The 23,817-nt window shown below is 39.8% G+C and overlaps 1 pseudogene; it reads right to left on the bottom strand.

Annotated features, from left to right (window-relative positions):
- The window catches only part of LOC149197231 (ubiquitin-activating enzyme E1 1-like), a 28,936-nt pseudogene extending 12,460 nt beyond the window's left edge, over window positions 1-16,476 (bottom strand).
- Between the last annotated feature and the right edge of the window lie 7,341 nt (window positions 16,477-23,817).

Raw genomic sequence — 23,817 nt, 5'->3', positions numbered from 1 at the left:
GCTTGCGGGTCCTCTACAATTTCCTATATCGCAATCAAACCAGGTGGAAGAGGAAGACCGTCAGGTCCGTAAAATATTTCTGGTGCTAAAGAAGGGGTTGAATCGACAGCGACAGTTGTTTGAGGAGCAAGACTCTCTGAACCGGTTATAGATGGAACTGGTTCAGTAACACAAGTATTTGCCCCCAGACTAGGATCAGTGTTACTGTCCCTCTGTGGCTGTTGAACTTCTTCTATAGAGGCAGGGTTTCCAGAAATGTTTGGAGTAACTGGAATCTCAGATGTGGTTGGAACACTTGTTCTAACTTTGATAGGAGATTTCGAACCGGTTAAACGAGTTCACTTTGTCCGTACTGTTTTTGATTCCGGAGACAAAGACGGTTGACTCATAAGCCTCCGTGAACGATGGGGTTTCAATTGACTTTCTTCCATGATTGCGGATTACTCGATAAACCAAAATACAAAAGGGGAAAGTGTGTTTCCAAATTAAACGAATTTTTTAGACGCTTTTAGACACAACTTGCTTTTTCAATTTTAAAGAGTCGAGGAAAAGCTAAAGATGACTCTAGTCTCCTTCGATGTTTTAACGAGCCCGAAGTGACAAATGCTCGGATGGACTTTTTCCATTATAGAGTCTAAAAAAGGCCAAAAGGAACTGCTCTAGAGTTCTAGGCAGAGGGTGTGCCAGACTTTTCGCAAAACCGCAAAATACTTTTTAGGGTACGGGCGGTCGATCTTCCTGAATGCTGTGTTCAGTGCATTGCGATCAGTAGGGCGGCCGACATGGCTTCCTAAGGATAAAGGTTTTATGCCTATAGGGGTCTCCCAATATATACACGACGGTACGTGGGAGCACAATCTGTACTGGCGCTATCGTCCCTCAGGAGGAATCACCCACCATCCACGAGATCGACAGTCACCAGGCTTAACGACGCCGGAACACGTCTCTAGCCTAGACCTCTATGTTGTGCGTTATGTTGCAAAGCGTTGTTAAGTTCATTCAATTTATTTTAGGTTGATCTTTTTAAAGTTTTCCTTTCAAGGTTCACCACGAGATGTATGATACAAATTCCTAAATGCAGTCTAAAGATGATAAGCAAGCTTTATATCTTTTAAACTTTGAAAATCCTAGCTACTAAGGGAAAAGAAAGACACCATCTTTTCTCAAAGAGAAATCAGCACACTCTAATGCACTTTTCCTAAATCCAACATGCAAACTATCAAATGCAAATGCACAATGCAGGTGTTTGTTTTCCTCTTTCTTAGTATTGATGCCTACAAAGAAAGCTTTTTGTACAACTTTGAATTTTCTTTTAAATGATAAACACAAACAAGTTTACTTTTTCGAAATCAGAGAGGGTAGAAGAGATTACAACACTTAATGATTTTCGAAATGAATACTTGTTTCGATACTTAAAAGAGACAAACTCAAACCAATAAGCAAGAGTAAATTTATAATCAATCTGCAAACAGCCAATGAACTCTCTTCTAAGATCACAATCAATAGATCTGAATCAAGGGCTTCAGGATGACTATTTCACTCATGTAAAGGAAAACTGTAAATGATGCCACAAACACATAAAAACACTCACAGTCTTTTTGTAAAAAAAGAGGCAGAATCTAAGCAGAGAAAAGGAGTTATCAGACTAGTACCTATGCTGGTTACAGACTGCAAAAATTAGAGATCAAAACAAGGCAAAACAGAGCAGAGAACCCCAGCTGCACAAGGACAAACTGGTTCAGCGCAACCTCAACACAGGGGTTTTGACATTCAGCGCAGGTAGCCTTCACGGGACCTGCGTTGAAATGCAGAATCCCTTCACTGGGTCTGCGCTTAAGGAGAAACTCTCGTTTCCCTCAGGTTCTGTGTCACATATTGCTATTTAATTCACTGTGTTAGGCCAAATAAAAGCAACAAGCAAGGTGTAATAAAAGGGATGCTTTGAAGGGCTACTAAGATCTATCACAAGGATCATCAAATCATTTGTGAATCCATTGTTCAGATCATAGACAAGTCCAGCAATTGGATCAAAGCAACAACTGTCTACTTTGCATCCGGGAAAGATGCAGTTCGATTGTTGCTGTCAAGTCTATGAAACAAACAATGATAGAAACAAAAATAAAATGACTAAACAAATCTCCCCAGCGGAGTCGCCAATTTGTTGTGGGGAAAAATGCCTATGCAGGACGATCCTATCCACCTAAGGTGTGACAGTGCCTTAGCAACAAACAAGTACAGCTACTCTGGTTTCTTCCTTTATGAAATGTGAAAGAAGAGAGATCAATAGACTTATCGGTGTCTTCCGTTTGTCCCTCGATCCGGTCTCTCTTCTCCTTGGGTGTTCACAGCTACTTGCCTTCTTGCTTGTCCAGCTTCAACTTCCTGCAAGATCACAAGAGAACAGCTACTTGCGACAAGAGAAGAACACTACACAAAGACAGATGTTCACATTCATAACTAGTTTAGGATTAGAAATAAACCAAATACACTAATGCAATCATACATCAAGAATACATCAAAATATAGGAGAAACCAAGATAGCTTTATTGATGAATAACAAGGTTCAGGAAGAGATACAACCCAGAGGGCTCCAATCCATCATCTCCTTCCCAGAAAATGGAATTCCTATCTTCAGCCCTTTCAAAGCATTAAGCACCCAATGATTCTAGTCTCAAATCAATAGCAATTGTTTGCAATAACAAAATTCCAGCCCCCTAGATCTCATGGAGGAGAGATCCATATATAGATGTTTGGAGAGAGGATGAGTCAGCTTGAGATCTGACTAGTGTCCTCTCCCTCTTTCAGTTCTTGAGTCCACTTGGAGGTTCTTGCTTCCACTTGGAGATTTGGAACCTCTTACTCATCACCAGTCGAATTCCCTGAGGCAAGTGTCATTTTGGAAGCTTCCTGGGTTTTGACACCTTGAGAAATGAGCCTGCCACTTGTCCATTCTCGTTCAGCGTAGGTAGCTAGCATTCCAGTTGACATTCAACGTAGGTAGCCAGTGTTGGCTTTGACATTCAGCGCAAACAACTAGTGTAGCCACTGAAATGATCCTGAATTGACTTGTTTTTGAGCAGTTTCAGGTGGAGAACTTCTGTGAATTGCTGTGGTTTGTTAGCCTTGTTCCTCTAGGGGTAGGAACAACATGTTTAGGGACTTTGAATCCCTTAGATTATGGACATTTCATGCTCAGTGCTGTAAGGCACAAAAATTCCTATAACACTCGTCGTCCAGTGGGATGTCATAAATGTCCTCATCATTTCACTCTAAGTTTATGGCTTTTCCCTTCTCCTGCGTAGCAGGCTTCAGTGGGTTTCTTCTTGGTGATGTGTGCACCGGTATGGCAGAATACTTACCCTTCTTATCCTTCATGGTTTCCTTAGTTTGGGTTAGCTCGGCGTCCTCAATGATTTAGGGACCTTCGCCAATACTTTGGCCACTTCCACAACAACTGCTTCTACCTCTATTTCCATTATCTATGCCGCCTGATCTACTACTTGCTCGGTATTTATAATTTTTGTGGGTGCCAAAATAAAACTTTCTAACAGTGCTCGCATCATGTTTGGCAAGTTTGAAACTTCGAAAATCTCCTTGAAAGTCTCGAAGAATTCTCATTTCATGGGTACTTGAGAGCTCAACAACTCAATTCTCAAAATGCCATGTGTTTTTTGCTAGATCGACACTTGTAATTTATAGGGAATTTTGAATTCAAATATGACCATTTCCCCCAAATTCGATTCATTAATGCCAGATTGGTGACAAATTTTCAAGGATCTGAGCCATAAAATTCATCCTAAATGCTTGCCATCCGCTCCATTTGGCCACATTTCAACTGTCAAATCATGAACAATGACTTTAACGGTGACTTTTTGGCCGACCTACATGATTTCTTCCTAGGTAGCGTAGCTCCCTCCGCACTGCCACAGACCCTATGACACTTCCTTGCTTCGCACCATCCTCCAATCGTGTAGCTCCCCAACCTGAGCAGTGTAGTTTATAGTCCCGCACCTCCTTTCAGCTGCCTGGAGTGCTAAGACTATGCTACCTTCATCTAGTCACATGGTCAGACCACCGTTCTATGGCTTCAATCAACTGGCTATCACCTTTGCTGGGAAGGGATCTCCATTCAATTTGACGGGCTGTATCGCTCCTCCATCAGTAATATCCTTAATGACATAAGGCACTAACTAGTGCATCCTGAACTTTCCTACAAATTTATCAAACTTACTATCATATAACAAAACTAGTTCATTTACCTTAAAGGTGTGCAGCTTAATATGTCGATCATGCCATGCCTTTTTGCACTTCTTTTGTACATGCTGGTGAAATCCAGCTAGAAATCTCTCTTCCTCAAGCTCATCCTGCTATGCAAGCCTCTCTTCCAGGGCTCCACGATCCGTCATACCTGTGAGCACTGCTATGCGCAGACTAGGCACAATATATCACATAGGCATTATAGCTTCAACACCATAGACAAGCCTAAAAGGTGTTTTTCCAATCAACTTCTTGAAAGTTGTTCGATAAGCCCATAGTACTGCAAGTATGCGTAGGTCCCAATCACTTCATTGAGCATTGCAAACCTTGGTCAATGCGTTCTCCAGTACTTTATTGAATGCTTCCATCGTCCCGTTAGCTTGCGAGTGATAAGGCATCCTCTTTTGGTGATATACCTGAAATTCCTCCATTAGCGTGCTAATCTTCTCATTCAAAAAGTGCGTACCACGATTACTCATCGACATCTTTAGACAACTAAATCGTGCTAGTACATGCTCAAAGAGGAATTTTGTAGTAGTCACACCTGTGCAATACTTCATATGTTGTGCCTCCACCCAACAAGTCAAATACTCCATCACAGTGATAATGTACCTCACTCCCGTCTTTCCTTAGGGTTGAATGGGGCCCAAAAAATATATTGCCCATTTCTCAAAGGGTTGCAATATCATTTGAGGATTCAAAGGCATCTCATCACTCAACAATGGCCTGCCATCCCTTTGACATACATTGCATGCCTTGCAATATGCTTTTGAGTCTTGATGGAGGATTGGCCATCACAACCCTAAGCGTAGAATCTTCTACGCGGTCACTCTCCCTACATAATGTCCTCTCGCAGTGCCCCCATGAGCATCTACAATGATGTTACGTCCTTCAAACTTGGGTACATATGATCGCTATATCTCATCAGACCCCATTTTGTATAGATACCCAGCTATGATAGAGAAATCTGCCGTGTGCACCACTAGTTCCTTCTTCTGCTGGATAGTGTATTCTTTCGGGATAGTTCTTTTCATTAGGAAGTGTATTATATATTCCAAATGACCATTCGCGATGCACACTATAGATAGTTGCACGTCAGGCAATCCTTCCTCCAAGTTAATGGGCTCTTCCCCTGTTTCAATGCGTGAAAGATGGTTTGGTCCTGCATTTAGTCATCCAGGCTTCACAATAACTTCGAAATCATACTCCTGGAACAATAACAACCATCTATGGATTCTCCCCCCCCCGCCAACATAGGCTTATTGACCAGGTACTTTAGCACAAAATGATCTGTGTACGTCTTAAAATGGCCTCCCAACAAGTAATGCCTAAACTTCTGGAGCGCATATACCATGGCTAACCCTTCATGCTTGGTAGTGGAGTAGTTCTTCTCTACTTTAGATAAACTTCTACTTGCAAATGCGATAGGTTGGTCCAGGTCTTCTCCACCAGCCTGCATCAGTACTGCTCCTAGCGCTATACATGATGCATCGACATGTATGTGAAACTCCTTCTTCCAATCCAGGAAGACTAGGATCAATGCAGTGACCATCTTTTCTTTCAATACATCCATGCTCTTCTTACACTCTTTGTTCCAGCAGAATATGGCATCCTTCTTTAACAATTTCTCCATAGGCGTGGTGATATGGGCATAGCCTTTGATAAAATTTCTGTAATATCTGGTATGTCCCAGGGTAGTACGCAGCTATTTCACACTCCTCGGTGCTTACAAGTTCAGTATCATCACGATCTTTGTGGGATCTACCATCAATCTCTACCTGCAAACCACATGACCCAAAAAGGTCCCAAAGGGAACACAAAACAGACATTTCTTTAGATTGATCATGATCTGGTATCTTTGACAGGTATCCAGCATCAGGCACATGCCTTCTACATGGCATTTCACCAGCCCGAACACAGTCTAATCATCAAAGTACACTTCTAGGAATTTATGAATAAACTCCTTAAACGCAGCAACAACTACACACAATAAAATTGCAGGCACATTCTTCAATCCAAACAGAATTATAGTGTACTAAAAGCAACCGCACTCAGTCACAAGGTTGTTTTTCTCCTATCTTCCAGTTCGATTTTGGTCTAGTGGTACCCCGGGAACCCATCAGTAAAGGAGTATGATTCATAGCCACCTACATTTTCCAACACTTCATCAGTGAATGGAGTTGGGAAAGGATCATGTACACAGGTGTCATTCAGCTTTCTGAGATCGACACATATCCTTATTTCATCCTTCTGCTTCTTCTCTTGTACCACCATAGGGCTTACCCAGTCAGATTCTTCCACAGGCTCAATAATGCCTATCGTGAGCATATTTTCTAGCTCTAAGTAGACCTTTTACCTATATTTTGGATTGAGACGATAAGGCCTTTGCTTAACCAGCTTTGCGTTGGGCTTCAACGTGATCTTCATCAAGCCTAGGTCCCCGACTATCCCCTTCAGATCCATGAACTTGGTAGGGAATAAATCTTGGTATTCGTAAAGTAATTTAGCAAGCTTATCCACCATCGCATTGTCCCAATAATCTCCAATATTCATGAATTTGGGCTCTGCCTCTGTACCAATGTTTACTTGTTTCATTTTCAGTGGCGCGGTTATATCCAGATTCTCAACCTGTGGTCCTTCAACCTCGCGGTGACCTTCTATCTCAGGGATGTTAATTTTTTGCGGATCCTCATCTTCTTCTTCAACAATTACATTATAACATTCTAGCGCATGAATCAGCTGAGTAGCCCATTCATGCTGCATCAAGTCTAAAGGATCCCATAGTATCCTAAAGATTGCTACTTTTACCTCTTGTAGTGCTTCATTAATATTGTCAAACCCGTCCTCAAAACTGAATGTCATCTTGATCCTTCGTGCAGGATATCCCATTCGCTTGTCCCATGGTGGAGCTCTGTTTCTACATACCAGTGCATCAAGACAATATCTAGGGTGTGACAAAACAAGTGAACCCATTCAGGTTGGGGTTTCTCTCCATAAGTCTGGGCCCATTTGGCCAAGCGCGCACATGGATCTTCTTTCCCATCATACTTGTCTGTCACTCACATCTTTGGCTCCCCAAAGCAAGTTCTCATCATTCTCCTACATTCATGCCAATCATCAAATCTTCCCTTGTGCATAACCTACCACCTTGCAGCTGTAGCACACAGTGCCCAGTCCAATGCCTGGAAGCACTGCCTTTCTGGTACCTCCCTCTCAATTGCATGCAGAAAGATATCTACATAATTTAGGCCATCATAAGTAGGCAAATTTCTTACGTCTGACGACACACAACGTAGTGACCAAGTCATCATGTTACAACTCAGCGTAGTTACTTCATGTAACTGATTCTTCCAGTGCTCTAGTTCTTCATCAGAGTCTGAAGTGCATGAACTCTCATAATCCCATGTAATTCACCCATCTGCTATTGGATTCACCCAATCTTGGTCTCACGTTGTTATCTTATAGATACAATCCATACCGTCATCACTCTCATAATTGCAGACTAGTTCAGTATAACGCGACCCTTTAGTAGGATCTAGTGGTACTATTATACGGAGTGATTTCTTTTCAAATATAATCTTCCACTTCTTTAGGTTGATTACCTCGTTCATATCAGTAGCCCAATCACTTCCAAGGAGCGCAGGATATGCTTTCTGGTCACCAACAATTTCTATTACTTGGAAATTAGCCAGCACACTCACACCTTCAATATCCACAGTCACCCCCTGCAACCTCCCCATGGGGATGGTCTTCTACTGATTCACCATCCTTAGCTGAATCAGAGACCATTGTAATGCAGGCCTCCCCATCCATTCCCAAGTTTGTGTAGGTAGGACATTCGCATCTAACCCTAGGTCCAAGATAACCTGATCCATCTCATACTCTCCTATCTACGCGGCCAGTCTCATCTCTCATCCCATCCTTGTTTTATTCTTACCTATCTTTTGCACTACGCATGGCTCAGTCAGAGTGTTTCTGGAGCATCTATTTATGAGCTCAAGCAGCCCCTTCATAGCCTTGCTAATGTGCAGTAGCTTCATGTAGGTCTCCAAGAAGGTTGTAAGTATAGAAGAGTCCATCTCCTAATTAGACTTATCCTTGCTTCTTGAGGTGGAGGCCTCAGCGAAGCTCTTCTTCGCTTCCATGAAGGTTTCACGTGCACGCTCTAAACCAAACTAAGCTTCCTTTGCTATAGCTTTGTGAACCCATGTATTGTCTTTTGGTTGTTTCCCCTTGTCATCTCCTATTGCGATTTTGCTTCGGAGCACTATATTCATGTTTGGATGCTCTTCGTGTAGTTTAGACCTCATCATCTACAGGTTCTGAGTCGACAAAGGTGGTAGCGTCCCTTTGTCACGTATCCTAGTTGTCAGGGTAGGACAGTCTTCTGTTTCATGATCAAACAGAGTGTAATACTTGCACGATGGATGTGTTGGGTTAGTGAAATCATGGGCATAGCATCTTGGCCCTCCGTAATTGTAGCAGATCAACTGTCCTTGACCTCTACCAAGTCCTCCTTCGCCTCAGCCTTTTCTGCACCCCTGAAATCATGTCTGCGCCATCCCTCCATTCTAGTCAGGGGGTTGCGTTTCGTCTTGAACCCTATAGGTAGGCGTTATATCCATCATTAATTCATAACTTCTACAATTATGCTCATCATGCGCTACCGACTTGCAAAAGTTGTAGAACAGTTGTTGCGGTGGTTGTACAAACTTCTGCAACAGATGATAGTTATATGTGGCATGTTTCCCCGCTACCTAGTAGATAACACACCACAATGAAGGCCCTGCACTCAGTCTTGCTTGAGCTTTCGGCCTTAAAGGCATTAGACCTCCTCCTGTAAGGTAGTTCGCAAAGACTAGAAAATGGTCTTTGTCATGCCCTTGACTCTTGCATTGCAAACACCATACCTCCTCACACACCTCTGGTCAAACTGTTCTGTCCTGCTTCAAGCTTTGCATCTCAAGGAAAATATTTTTCAACTGCACATGGATCTGCTAAACCCCCAGATTTGGATCCTACATTAGTGTTTCATGCAGCCTCATTGTGATCTCCAAGGCCTCTGCCTGAGTTGTTATCTTCTCCTGTGACAACGCAAACCTTAAGTGCAGCAGGAGAGAAGCCACAAACCACTCGCGATGTTGTCTGTCTGTTGGGTTCATGTTAGCTTCGAGGATTGTACACTTCAACCTCTGATTGAGTTCCCAAGGTGTCTCACCTGGTTTCATCATGATTTCTTTGAACCCTACAATAGACTGTGCTTCATATTTATGCCTACTGAATTCCCTATTCAATGTTGTCTAGATGTCTGCCACTCCAGCATTTGGGTTATCATTAGCACACTTGATATACCATGTCAGCGCATGATCCTGCAGAGTGCTAACCAATGTCACCGTCTTCATTTTTTCATTTTTAATGCCTTGAGCTTCCCATACAGCTTTTACAATGAACCATAATTGGTCTGGGTCCTCATTCCCCAAGCCTTTGGACAAAGGCAGCTTCACTGAATTTTCCATACTCAATTGCAGTGGTGGTAGAAGTGGTATTCACGGGAATCCTTGCCTTATTAACTGAATAAAACTTCACTAAGAAACCTATGATATTCCCTCTTTGTCACGTCGTGGAGGTGAAATCAATGGACTATATTCAGGACCCTTTTTTCCTTCATTTCTATAATTTTTTTTGCTTCGTGTAGCCCCAAACATCAAGGTAGTTGTATAACCCATTTTTCACACAATATAATTTTAATCCAGGTAATCAAAGATTTCACGTACTTACCTCGCGGTCCTTTGAAAAAACATCACTCCACCTCACTGTACCTGACAAAGGTGTCGACCACAAATTCTGTTACAAATCCTCCTATGACGTGATCGAGCCAACAATCAATAGTGCGGGCAAACTTATCTTCCGATGCTTCCAACCTTTGCACTAGCTCCAAGGTCCGCACAATAGGACCATCAAGTTTCCACCTTCCTTGGTTATCTACTAGCTTCATAATCCACTCGTATAGCTCAATTAGAAAGGAGCAGAAAAAGATCTCATGGATCTCTGCATACAAGTACCTGTCCAGCCACTATTCCTTTGTCACTCCCTGGCTTCTATTCTCTTGCACTACAAATTCATGGATCTTCCTATCCAAACAGTCTCCAACCTCTTTCTTAGTCAGATTCCAGTGATACGACATCACACATCTCTTATGCAGATTCTCGTCCTGGCAACAGAACCATTTGTTGGCTTGAGGGTGCCTGACCCAGGTTCAATGTTAGTTAGCCAAACAAATCCCTACACTACTGGCCCTTTCGGCATCAGCCCACGAAGCGTGGATCGAAGTCTCACCCAAAGCAATATGGGGGGATGTTGGAACCAAGTTTCTGCACCCTGAGATGGTCATGATGTCATTTTAGTCCCTTTATTCCTGCCTTCGTGCAGGTCCCTTCACTCTAGGGTTTAGCAGACAAGCCTTCTCTTTCGTCCTTCAATACCTCCGTGAAAGGGTTCAATTGTCCTTCGCGTAGCCCTAACCCTTGATCTATACTCTTTCGTGCTGCTAAGGCAGTGTACCATGCAGATTCCTAGATTAGTCCAAGTGTCTTACTTATCTTAATAATTATTCACAACTAGCACCGCGTAAACAAATATCCTTATATGCATTCAGTTATCCAACATAATCATAAACATTCACGCATCACATAAGCATTACAAAGGAAATTCATACTTAAATTTGACAAGATGCATCAATCCAAACAAAGACATAGAAATTACAAAATAATTCTCTTCATTAATATCTTCCAAGTGATTACAAACTCTAACCACCCTATGCACATAGCTGCAAGGATCCGCGCAATCAGTTGCAGACTTTCTACTCTAGGCCTCTGCACACTCAGTTGCAAAGTCTCTACCTACGCTACAACCTGAAAACTTAGACTTCTTACTTCAGAGCTATCACTCTCTTACATTGTGTGTCCGTAAAAATACTTAGAGCACAGCTCCTTTTATACAATCCCATGGTCTGTGGACCATGGGTAGATCTCTTACAGCCAACTTTACTTTACAAAACTAAGGGCATACAACTGTTTATGACTCATAACACCTACGCCCTCCACGTCCACAAAATGCAGAGTCTTTACAAGTTTCTTACAAAATTTGACCAAAATATGGGCTTTTAGCCCCAAAACTTCCCTTTGGGGGATCCCATTCCCAACATTGTGTGAATGAGATCTTTTTCCCTTCCTCAATCTAATGGACATTGAAATAAACTTCTATTTTTTGTAAACAATGGTTCAACTTCAAAGCATCGATCTCACCGTGGTATGGCTTGATGTTAACTTTTGCTTCCATTTTAAACAAGGACTAATTCATGACACTTGAATTGGGTTGATCTTTTATGGATTGTTTCTTCGATTGGTTCTCCATTTCTCCCCACTATTCTAATCCCCATTCTGATTTTTCCTCTGCATTTGAACCCTCATCTTCTGCAAATATCACCATATTTCTATTCAAGGCCGCAATGAGGTAGTTTACATTGGGGTTGATATCTGCAACTTGTTGTTCCACCTGTGTAAACCTCACCTCTGCAAGATCACGAGGTTCATTTATAGATTCATCAGCCATGATTATGGTTTTATGATTTTCGACCCACCGATCTAGATCCCTACAATATCCACAAATACCTAAAAAATCCACTTTGATATAAAATGTTCCAAAAACTGTGATGGGTATTCCACTAGACAATTTGTCACAACATATATGATAATAATATATTAAAATTCTGAATTTCTACACCATTACACTTTATTTAAACCTCTATATATGTAAATTTAACAGTAATTAGTGCATTCATGTGAATGGAAATTATGCTGAAAATTAGAGAATGAATAAATAAGCTCAGACACACACATAAGACATAATATATGCTTTGGGAAACCCTTTCAGGAGAAAACCAAGCTAGAAGGTGAGGTCGCTTTGCTCTCTTTCTCTGTCTGGAAAATAAGGCTACAAGTACAAACAAGTGATGCTTGTGGCCTGTGGGATGCTACAAGGCATAGATACTCTTTGTGTGCTATAATTCCTCTCTCTCTTAGCTATATTTTCTCATATATGTATTAAAATTCTCTCGAAAGAATGGAATGTCTACTCCTTCTAGTGGACCAATTATAACACAGCCTACTAGCCTACTAGTGGTTAAGTTTGACAACATCAACTATTAACTAGAGTTACAATACAGAATATTATACAGTCTTTCACATCAAAAACATCTGGCTAACCCCTCTTTCATGAGTAATGGGGGTTGACGCGACATCCTTCCAAATTATAGGTGTGAAAATAGGAAGGTCATTCTGAGTGGAATAGATTTTTCATACAAACTCTGATTGATGTGGTTCTAATGTCATTAGAAAGATAACATGAAAATGTGTGGCACTAAAGTGGCAAATTTTTTCCCCCAAAAAATGTCGTTTCGTGCCTCAAAACACTCCTGGAAGGTTTCAAACCCCGTTTTTCCAAACTGGTTCTCGCCGGTAAAAATGGTCATGTGAGATGATTCCGCCACCTTTTCCACTCTCAATGCATCAAGATGGATGAAAAACAATATAATGATCCAATATGGATCAATTTGTATCATCATCCTACATTGCAATGAATCAACAACCAAAATTTTAGACTAAGTTATCCTACAATGGATACTATTAAATTGAAATATTTTATTTCAGGGAGGAGAAGTTGTGTAATTAGTAGAGGATAATAGGGATCATCAATGAGGAAAGTTAGAGAATACATTTTCAAACTTCTTAGGATTCATGTGAAAGCCTAAAGGCATATTTTGATACCATGTTGCAGCGTTGTGATCAATTTGTCAATCAATTCAGCATCATCATCATCATCGTATAATGTAGAAGGGTTCACATCTATACTTTCTCATATAACAATCTTCACCCATTATTTTTACTCAAAAACTGGAATATGCACTTTATGAACCACCCGTGCCAATCTGCTTGAATTTGGATTTGAATTCTAGTCAGGAATGGGAATGTCATAAGTATTAGCTTTTAAAATGGAGGTTCTAGGAATTAGGGACATGTGACTGGGATCATGGGAAGAAAAATGGAGGGGTTTTTGGAAATGCTTGGGGGCATACCAGAATGGTGCACCTTCTCTTTTATTTGTATCCCTAGGGAAGTTGAAATTAAGTTGCTTCAAATGATTTGAAAATAAATCCTCAAATGAGTCAGTGATTTGCAAATCTAGTTTAGTGAATTTTTAACATTTTGTAAATAGTAATTTGTGCTAAGATTTGTTGGAATGCAAGATGGAAATGAAAATTTTTTAATCATAGAAAGGGACGGGAAGGGAAAAAGGAAGGTGATTTAATTACTTACTTGATTCTATCCCAAAAGATGAAATCTTCAAATGTTAGATATTTGTGTGAAACCAAAGAATCAACAACAAACTATAGAAGTTCTTGGGCCTGAGCATCACTACAAACTTGATTTCTGCTATGTATTCTTCTTATTTTAAAAGAAAATAAATTTCCTCAGTTGTAGTTTTGTCTATGATATGTGTTGATGATTCTTGGAATTCCGTCAAGAAATGGGGTGTTACAGGTCAATTTGGGCACATCAACCCTTGCTTCCAGATCCATATTATTAGGGTCCATCAATCCCTAATTCAATTGTTTTCATTCCCTAATGAGGTTAACCTACATCATGCTTGCCTCCCAAGAGTTTCCATGTCACCATTCATCCAAAAAATGCCCCTAAGGAGATCAGCGCAGGTGGCCCTTTATCAAGCTACATTGCAATGCAGGAATTCACTGTATGGGTGCATTGCAGTGCAGTTGCCCTTTGTTTCACCTGCACTGAGCGAGATTCATCAAATTTCTGAAATGAATCAATTGGATTCCTCATCCAATGGATGCTTCTAGAAGTTTCCAGATGGATTGAGCTCGATTTTGGATGAGGAAGAGGATGAATGAACCTTAATCCATTATCCCTCCCTCCATGGAACCACTTCCCAATTTTGGCAAAGCATTCATGAGGGCCATTAATGGTTTAACCTCCTCCATTCAGCCATAAATTGATCAAGCATCCAAAGGCTGGTCTAGGTTGGAATTTCTTGAGCTAAGGAAATGCTGTTTGAATGAGATTAGTAAGAATATTGTAATGATGTTGAATTGTTGCTTCATGAGGAGAGAAGGGTTTGAAGCTGGAAGGATGACATTGTATTGAGCGTGAATGTTCATGGGTTGTAATATTTCCTTCTATTAATTAAGAATTCTAAGATTTTTTCATTCATGTGTTTATATGATGTATATCATATTCTGCATTCTATGATATGTTTAGTTAACAAATCATTATTGTATGCCTTGATGGGTTTCTGTCTCAGCTTGTGTGCAGGTACTTTCTAAGCGAGTTAAGTATGGAAAGAAGCAGCGAAATCAGTCAAAGGAGAGAGGTATTAAGTGAAATTTATAGGTTGGTTCCTTTATTTCCTTCTCTTATCTGTTAATTATAGGAAAAGCAGTGAATTACTTCGTCTGTTGTTTCTAGACTAGCTACTAGGTCTAGAGGGTTAGGTGTTTGAAGAAACACTAAATTTTCCCAAAACAAAATGGGGACTCTACTAGGGAATTATCCTATCCCTTTTAGTAGCTTATCAATCTCTTAAAACACTTTGAAATATTGTACCTTCTGTCATTTATTGAATTCAAGTCCAATTCACTGGAAATTGAGTCAAAATTGAGCATAAAATTGTCTTGCTGTAATCAGTTCACCTCTATGACTGACACAATGCACTACAATGCACCCTCTCCATAGACTCAGTGTGATTCAACGCACTTTCTCTAACTATGGCTTGCGTTGATCCCTTTAGGGTCAGCTTTTCCATCTAGGAACTGAAAACTTTTATCAATTTTCAGCAATTTGAATTGCTTGTTGGATATAGATGAGGTCTTGTCTCTGAAAACAGTCTTTGTTTCCTTATTTCAACCCAATTTAGACTGGATTGTTGAATTTTTCTTATATATTTGTTTTATCATTTGCAGTCCATTGTAGAAAAGTAGTTTCGACTAATTGTTTTGTCAAAAATGAAGTGTCGTAAAGTCTTCCTTCATAAATAATAGATTGATATATTTGTGCATTTGATTCATATTTTCATTTAAAGTGGCCAAAATCTTCATTTCTTTAAAGTTGAAAGGGTCGTACAGTCTTCCTTTCCCTTTAAGAGAAATTGTCATAAATCAACATTTTTTGTGAAAAGAGTTTCTGAATTGTTTGTGCATTAGTTTTTCTTATTGCATCATTCACATTAAGAGAAACTGAAAAGAAAAATAAGTACATGCAATTTGCATTTTAGAGTTTGATTTTGTGTGTTCAAAAGGAATGGTTTAGGGAATTAAATTAGTTTGTGCTCTTTGTTGTTTGTTCAAATATTACATGTATGCTCTATCCCTCATAGCTAGGATTTTCATTATTGAAAACAAATGGAAAGAGTGCTTCTCATTCTAGTTGCATTCTTAGGAATTTCGGAAAACATCTCATGGTGAATCCTCAAAGGCAAATTCTAAGCCAGATCAACCTAAAATTTACATCAATTAACCTAATAACGCATAGAAACTTAATGAAAACATATAAAGGTCAAGGCTAGAGACGTGTTCTATCATCTTAAAACCCGGTGGCTATCGTTTTCATTGAGGTGGGTGATTCCTCCTCTCTGATTCGATAAGTACTAGTATGGACTTGTGCTCCCTATACCATTGATTATATAGTGGGAGACCCAAATAGGTTGAAATAGTTTATCCCTAGGAAGCCAAGTCTGCCGCCTTACCGATCACAATGCACTGAACATAACTTTTGGGAAGACTGACTGTTGTACAGTAAATCCTTGGTAATTTCTCTTTCATTTACCACCAAGGTGTATATTGCAGTTTTGTGATTATTTTGGTAAACCCTCTTGTCTAGAATCTCTAGAGCAATCACTTTTGTTCATTTTCAACTCCTTAAAAGAAAAGGTTAATCTGAGCACTTGTCCCTTTAGGCTCATTAAACATCGAAAGTGACTAGATTCATCTTTTATTTTTTCTCAACTCTTTAAAAACGAAAAAGCAAAGTTATGTTCTAATGTTGTAAAAGTTAATTGACTACGAATAACATCCTTATTCTTTAGTTTAGTTTAGGTTGATAAGAACAATTAGCAATTTTTGAGGAAGATCAACCTCCACTCCATCGTTCAACAAGAGTTACGAGCAAACTCCCTTGCCATCGGAAGCGACTCCCATCAGGTCAAGCCAGACTCGTCAAACTGAGTCTAGTACTTCAAGAGTTTCTGGTACTTCATCTGAATTACCAGAGCTGCCTATCATGGCTAGCACTAAGGCTCAAGTTACTCCAACTATTTATGGTACATCTGTTACAGAAAAAGAAGTTACTCAACTACCTTCGGCTACTATAACAGAAGCAAGTGAAAAATTAACTGAAGTTGATCCACAACTTGAAGTTAATCAACCTGAAATTACTTCAGAACTTGAACCAGTTCAATTGGAATTTGATCTAGAACCTATAACAGCTGAAACCGAAGACATTCATGAACTTGAAGTTGTTCACAAACCTTCCCTTGAAACTAAAGTTCTTTTAGCAGAACATCTGGATTTTGACCTTGAACATTCTGAAGTTGTTACTGAAATACCTCAGTCATCTATAGTTCCTGAAACTCCATCTTTAACACCATAAGTTTTTTTCGGACCTGACGGTGAAATCCTTCCACCTGGATTAACTGTTGTAGAGGAAGAAGCTGAGGAAGATTCTACCCCCGGGACTCCACATCATTTTGGACTTGGTTTGTATATTTATTCTCATTATCTTCCTCATTCTGCTGCTTCCTCTGAGATACCACTTGATTTATCAGGTCAAATTTTGGGTCAGTTAACCATGGCAGAACAACCACAAACATCCCAGATAGCTTCATCTGATGCAGTTGCAGCAGAATCCTTTGTTGCTTCATCTTCAATGTTTACTACCACACCTGAGTCACATTTAAATGGATAGCCATATGTCCCGGATGGTTACCAGTCTATGTCTGGAATCCACTCAGGGGTTTCTTCTTTTCCATGGTCATCATCCATGTTGTCATCAGGAATTTTACCCGGTTCTTCTTATCAAGGACAACAATTTGATCTTGCTTACCAGTATCCAACTGGGAAATTCAGTGAACAAAGACCTGTATATCCTCTTAACACTGGACTCCCACCATATGGTCAGCAATATGTTTATTCACCGCACCCTCCCTATTAAGGAGTACAACCCTATGGTTATGTCCCGCAACCTGAAATGAGAGTCTATCAGTGGCAGCCAACTATGCCACCACAACCAAGGCTTGTGTATCCAACATAACCTATGCAAACTGAGCTGATTATTTCAACCCAACCTATCGTGACTATACAACCATAGATACAAGATCAACCTGTTGTATCTCAACCTGTGCAAGTTAGTTCTGCTACCTCGCAACGACAAGTTTCAAGTCAACAAACCCAAACTTCTGAGGATGTTATGCAAAAACCACCTTTTTTTGGGGTACAATTACCTCAGGTTAGTGTGCCATTAGCTAGAGTGACTCCAGTTGCTACAGATTTAGTTTGTCCTCAGCCTGATCAAATTGGTGTTGGGGGGCAATATCAAACTTCACAACCGATACCCCAACAACCTTGGTAGCCACAGTATCCACAACCTCCTTTTCAAAATGTCCAACCTCAGTATGGGCCTGCTTTCCAAGCTCAACTTGGGCAAGGACAATATCAAGCGTATCAGGGTCCTATGTATCAAGCCCAACCCGGTTACGGAAAAATGCAAGGTCAACCTAGTTTTAGTCCATATATTGGATATGTCCCACCGCCCTATCAAGGATATCCGCCTTATGGAGGTATGCAAAGGCCTATGGCACAAGAAATTCCATCTTATCCCTGATATGCTCAACCTGATTTGAATCGACAGTTGCCATTTGTGGAAACTCTAGAATTACTAGATCTAAATCGGCTTACCAATGATCCAATTTTGTATGCACCATGGTGGCTGGTAATTCCTCATAAGTTGTCTTATGATATTCAAAAGTTTAACAAAAATCCTGGAGAAGACTCGTCAAATCACATTATGACTTATCATTTATGGTGTTCTCCCAACTCCTTGAATGATGATTCGGTAAGACTCTGTATTTTCCAAAGAACACTCACTGGTTCGGCTACTAAGTGGTATATTGAATTGCCCAAAGCTTCTTTTAATAATTTCACCCATTTAGCCACTACCTTTTTCACCCACTTCTAGTTACCCATCAGATATGAAACTGGAACGGAAATTTTGACTAACTTTAAACAAACGAATTCTACTCAAATATCAGATCATATTCATGAGTGGCGTCATCGTCATCGAATGGTTAAAACATATGTTCCTGATGAGCTTCTAGTTGAGTGGTTCATTAATTCCTTATTGCCATCTATCACCGAGGATGTGGCTAAAGGTGGAGTTGTTATAGAAGAGCAAGTGATTGCTCGTGCCCAATATTTGGATTTAATTTACACATAATCCGGCACGCTCTATGACAAAATTCCACATGCACCATGCCTAAATCAATCCATTCCACCTCCATCATCGAATAGGGACTCTCATGCCGGAGACGGTGTGATCGGTTCCTTGAGCACACAAACAGAAAGTAGACCATCTGGTCAAACACTTGCCATGAATAAAACTGTAAATGCATCTGAGGTTCCTGCTTCCGAAGTTAATGTCGTGTCATCTGACAAAGGTAAGAATCAAAAGCAACCAGGAAGCAAGAAGAAAGGGAAAAATAAGAAGAAAATTGAAAACCCTCCTCAAGAGAAATCATCTGATTCCTCTAATCCAGGAAAGAAACCTCGTTATCCATGTCTAATATGTAATGATGAGCTCTTTACAAGAGACTTTCCTCATCGCTCGGAAGTTTCTAAGATGTTAAAAACTTCTACCGCATCCGCAGTCTTGACAGATCTGTTTCCAAACTGGGATACCAATATGGTTACAACTGAAAATGCTTCCACATCCCAGGTATTAATGTTATCCATCGCAAAACCTAAACATGATATTTTGGTTCAGAAATGTATTAAATATTATGGTAATCTTCCATCGTCGTCAAACAATGAGGCCACTGATCAACCTAGTTCTTCGACTTCGACCGCATCGGAACATATTCCATTGCCCATTGCACCAGAGTTAACAATAAAGCCACCTAAGGGAATTGTGCACAAATCAACGTTTAACCCTCGATCTCGAGCCGCTCAAAATTATAACATAGTAGAAGATCTTGCTCGGTCTCCTTCTGTTATGTCGATGCTTGAGGTATTACAAAATTTCCCCTCCTAGAAACAAGCTTTATTGTCAGCAATAGGTGGAGTAGATCCAACAGATTCTAATCTTGTGGTTTTTAATCACTCAAGATATACACCATAGTTACTAGCGCAATTAGATTTCCTAATTCAGGTTAAATCTCTAAACAAAAATATTCATCAAACCATCATAGTTGAGGGAGCTTCTACTTTTATTATGTCAATCAGCTGCTGGAAAACATTGGGGTCACCTACGTTGTCAAGATCACCAACCACATTGAAGGCTTTTGATGGAAGAACCTATACTTAATGTGGGATTTTGAATCATTTTCAGATAGAACTAGGGTGCAAAACAGTAACTGTTGAGACTGAGGTGGTTGACAGGCCCCTTGACTACAACATTTTACTTTGATGACCATGGGTTTATGCTATCTATGCTATTGTTTCCACGCACTTTCATACGATTGCATTTCCTCATAAAGGTGGAATAACAGTTATCGACCAAACATCATTTTTTGCCTCTAGTTCTCAAGTTATGGGAAGCATTCCGTTTTTTAACAGACACCCACTTTCACTTCAATCTGTTGGTGTAGGTATTTTCAAAGATCCCTCCCTAATGGGTACTTTCACACTTCCTCCACCATCTGGAATGTTGGAAGTTGTGAGAGTTGAGACATGTAATATGTTATCCTCTACTTCATCTGATTTAAAGAGGATCACCAATAGTAATGAAGATGAGAGTTTTACTGAGGTTATGCCACTAAGTCCCATCAAACTCGCATAGCAATCAATTTTTCTTGCTTGTGCAGCATTTCCAGATCCACAATCACCAATTGTATGGGTAGATTGTTCACTTGAATACGGTACTTCTTCAGATCCTTTTGCTTGTATATACTCTACAGATGAGGAAATCATCCAATCAATGATTATAGGAGAAGAACCATGGGAAGATTATAATCATCGTTCCCATCTTCCAGATTCCAGTGAAGATTATTCAAATGAGCTAGTACACCCTTCGATTGTAGATTTGTTTTCGAATTCTGTTAGAATTGATTTGGTTGATTCTAAGCGTAATTTGTCTGACATAGAAGAAACCATTTCTATAGACATTTTGACCAAGCCTCACATTGTAGAAAACATTCATGTCAGAAAATCTTGTTCTCCTTTGGAACTCGATATTTATCGTGCTTTGTTTCATGAATTTAGAGATTTATTTGCATGGTCTTTTGAGGAGATGCTAGGCATTGATTCAAGCATTGTTGAATATCAAATCAAAATGTAACCTGATGTCAAACTAGTACGATAGCGGCTTTGACCTATACATCCAAAGAAATCTGTTCCCATTAAGTCAGAGGTTTAAAAAATTTTGCATGTTGGCTTCATTTACCATGTACCTCTTACTGATTGGGTATCAAATATTGTTCACATGATGAAAAACAAGGAACAATTCGAGTGTGTGTTGATTACTAGGATGTAAATAAAGCATGTCCAAAAGACAATTATCCTACACCCTTCATTGACCAGATTATTGACGAATGTGCTAGATGTGAAATCCTTTCATTCATGGATGGATTTTCCGGCTACAATCAAATCAATATCCGGCCAAACAATCAGTCGAAAACTGCATTTATCTATCCTTGGGGCACATTCGTATATAGGAAGTTACATTTTGGTTTGAAGAATGCAGGGGCTACATTTCAGAGCGAAATGAATTATCCCTTCCATGATATTAATAACATCGTCAAACCATATCTTGATGATTTGCCTGCTCATTCACGAAAGCAGGCTGATCACTCACAGCATCTTAGAGCAATATTCTTCTGGTGCTGACACTACAAAATAAGACTCGATCTGCAGAAGTTTGTGTTTTGTGTTGGCTATGATTGAATTCTTGGATGTATGGTCTCAAAAGATGGAATTCGACTTGATTCAACTAAGGTTCAGGCAATACTTGACTTGCCTCCACCTTCGAATTTATTAGAGTTACAGAAACTTCAAGGGAAGGTAAACTTTCTAAGGAGGTTCATTCCAAACTATGTTGAAATGGCTAAAGGTTTTACTCGTCTGTTGAAGAAAGAGGTACCATTTCATTGGGGTGAGGTTTTGCAAGCTTCCTTTAGTGCCCTTAAAGATTCCCTAATTAAAGCATCATTAATGTATGCCCCAAACTATCAACAAGACTATTAGTTGTATCTCATCGCTGCAAATACAACCATCGGAATGGTTTTAGTCCAAGAAGAAGATGGAATAGAAAATCCAATATATTATTTGAGCTATAATCTCAATGATATAGAAAGGAAATATTCTTATGTTGAAAAGTTAGCTTTGGTAGTCGTTCAAGCTGTGCAGAGGTTTCGTCACTATATCCTCCTACGTAAAACTAAAATTATCTCTAATTGCAACCCTATGAGATACATTTTGTCACGTCAATTGCTGGGGGGAAAATATTCAAAGTGGATAGTTATATTGCAGGAATTTGATTTGGAATTCATTAAGTCTAAGTCAAAGAAATCTCTCGTATTTTCTGAACTACTTTTCGATCTTCCCTCGTCCTCCAACGATTTAACATTAGAAACATAAATCTTGGATTAGTATTTGTTTCTCATTTTGTCAAGTGATCCATGTATGGGGATATATTGATCTATCTCCAGACCCAAGATTTCTGGCCCGATACCTCTCTCTCTCAACAACGATGTATCCGATACCAAGCCAAAAATTATTTGATCGTTGGTGACACGCTTTATCGCCGTGGTATCGATATAGTTTTACGTAGGTGCCTCACCCATGAGGAGGCCGAGAAAGCTTTGAATGAATGTCATTCAGGTGATTGTGGTGGAATTTATCCGGATATGCTACAGCACAGAGAATTTTTTGTGCTGGTTACTTTTGGCTAACAATATTTAAAGATTGCATAATGGCGGTCAAAAGCTGTCATGCATGTCAAATATTCGATCAGAAAACAAGATTAGCACCTACACCTTTGCATCTAGTAGTAGTTGTTGGACCATTCACTAAATGGGGCATTGATTTTATGACATGTAACCCCACCTTGACTAAAGGGCATGGGTATATTATAGTTGTTTTTTACTATTTTACCAAATGGGTCGAGGCGATGCCTACATTAAACAACAATAGAAAAACGGCCACATTGTTTTTCTTTAGCCATGTGGTTGCTATGTTTGGTGTACCACCGGCCATAGTCACGGATCATGGGTCGCATTTTCGCAATCACATGATGCTTGAGTTGACTGCCAAATTAGGACTATCACATGATAGTTCTACTCCATATTATCCACAAGCTAATGGACAAGTTGAGGCTATCAACAAGGTCCTAAAGCGTATGTTGCAACGAATTATTGGAGTTCATAAACAAAATTGGCATTTAATTTTGTACTCAGCTTTGTGGGCATATCGGACCTCGGTGAGAAGTGCTACCGGATTCACATCCTTTTAGTTGGTGTATGGTTTGGAAGCAGTCTTGCCAATTCAATGTGAAATTTCGTCACTCAAACTTGCAATTGACTTCCTACCTAATACTTCTGAAGAATAACCACGTTTCTTGGAATTAATCCATCTGGATGAAACTCGTAGTGATGTCGCATTGGCTAACGAAGCGCACAAGAAATGGGTAAAGGCGCAATATGATCAAAATGTCAAACCTCAAGTCTTCTCAAAAGTTGACCTGGTCTTGCTTTACGATCAGGAGTCAGATAAAATTGGAGCAGGAAAATTCGAACCACTTTGGATGGGCCCTTATATTGTTAAGCGTGTTTTGACGAAAGGTTCCTATGAGTTAGTAGATTATGACAGAATTCCATTGTCTAAGCCCGGAAATGGGTTGTATTTAGAATTTTACTATGCTTAATTAAGTGTGGTAAAACTCATGTAAATATGCTTGGATTGCATTTGTTGCAGATGTCGAACTTTTCAGAACCATTTGTTGGTTACACTGACGGTGCTAGTCATAGTACGCTGAACCTGTCTTTTGCAGCATGGGCTATTTTCGCTCCATGCAGCGAGTTAATGAGCTTTATAGGCATTTATATTGGTCGATCGACAAAAAATATCGTTGAATATAGCTCATTGATTGAACTTCTCTCTGACGACATTTCACTTGGCATTCATTGAATCATCATTAGGCTAGACTCATAGCTCATTGTGCTACAAGTTACTGGTGTTTATACTGTCTGAAACCCAACAATTCATCATATGTTCCTTAG

The sequence above is a fragment of the Pinus tabuliformis genome, chromosome 2_2, assembly GCF_031772625.1.
Source record: "Pinus tabuliformis cultivar Carrire ecotype Pingquan chromosome 2_2, CPIR1, whole genome shotgun sequence".
Taxonomy (NCBI): Eukaryota; Viridiplantae; Streptophyta; class Pinopsida; order Pinales; family Pinaceae; genus Pinus; species Pinus tabuliformis.
This window is presented reverse-complemented; position numbering and strand designations above follow the sequence as displayed.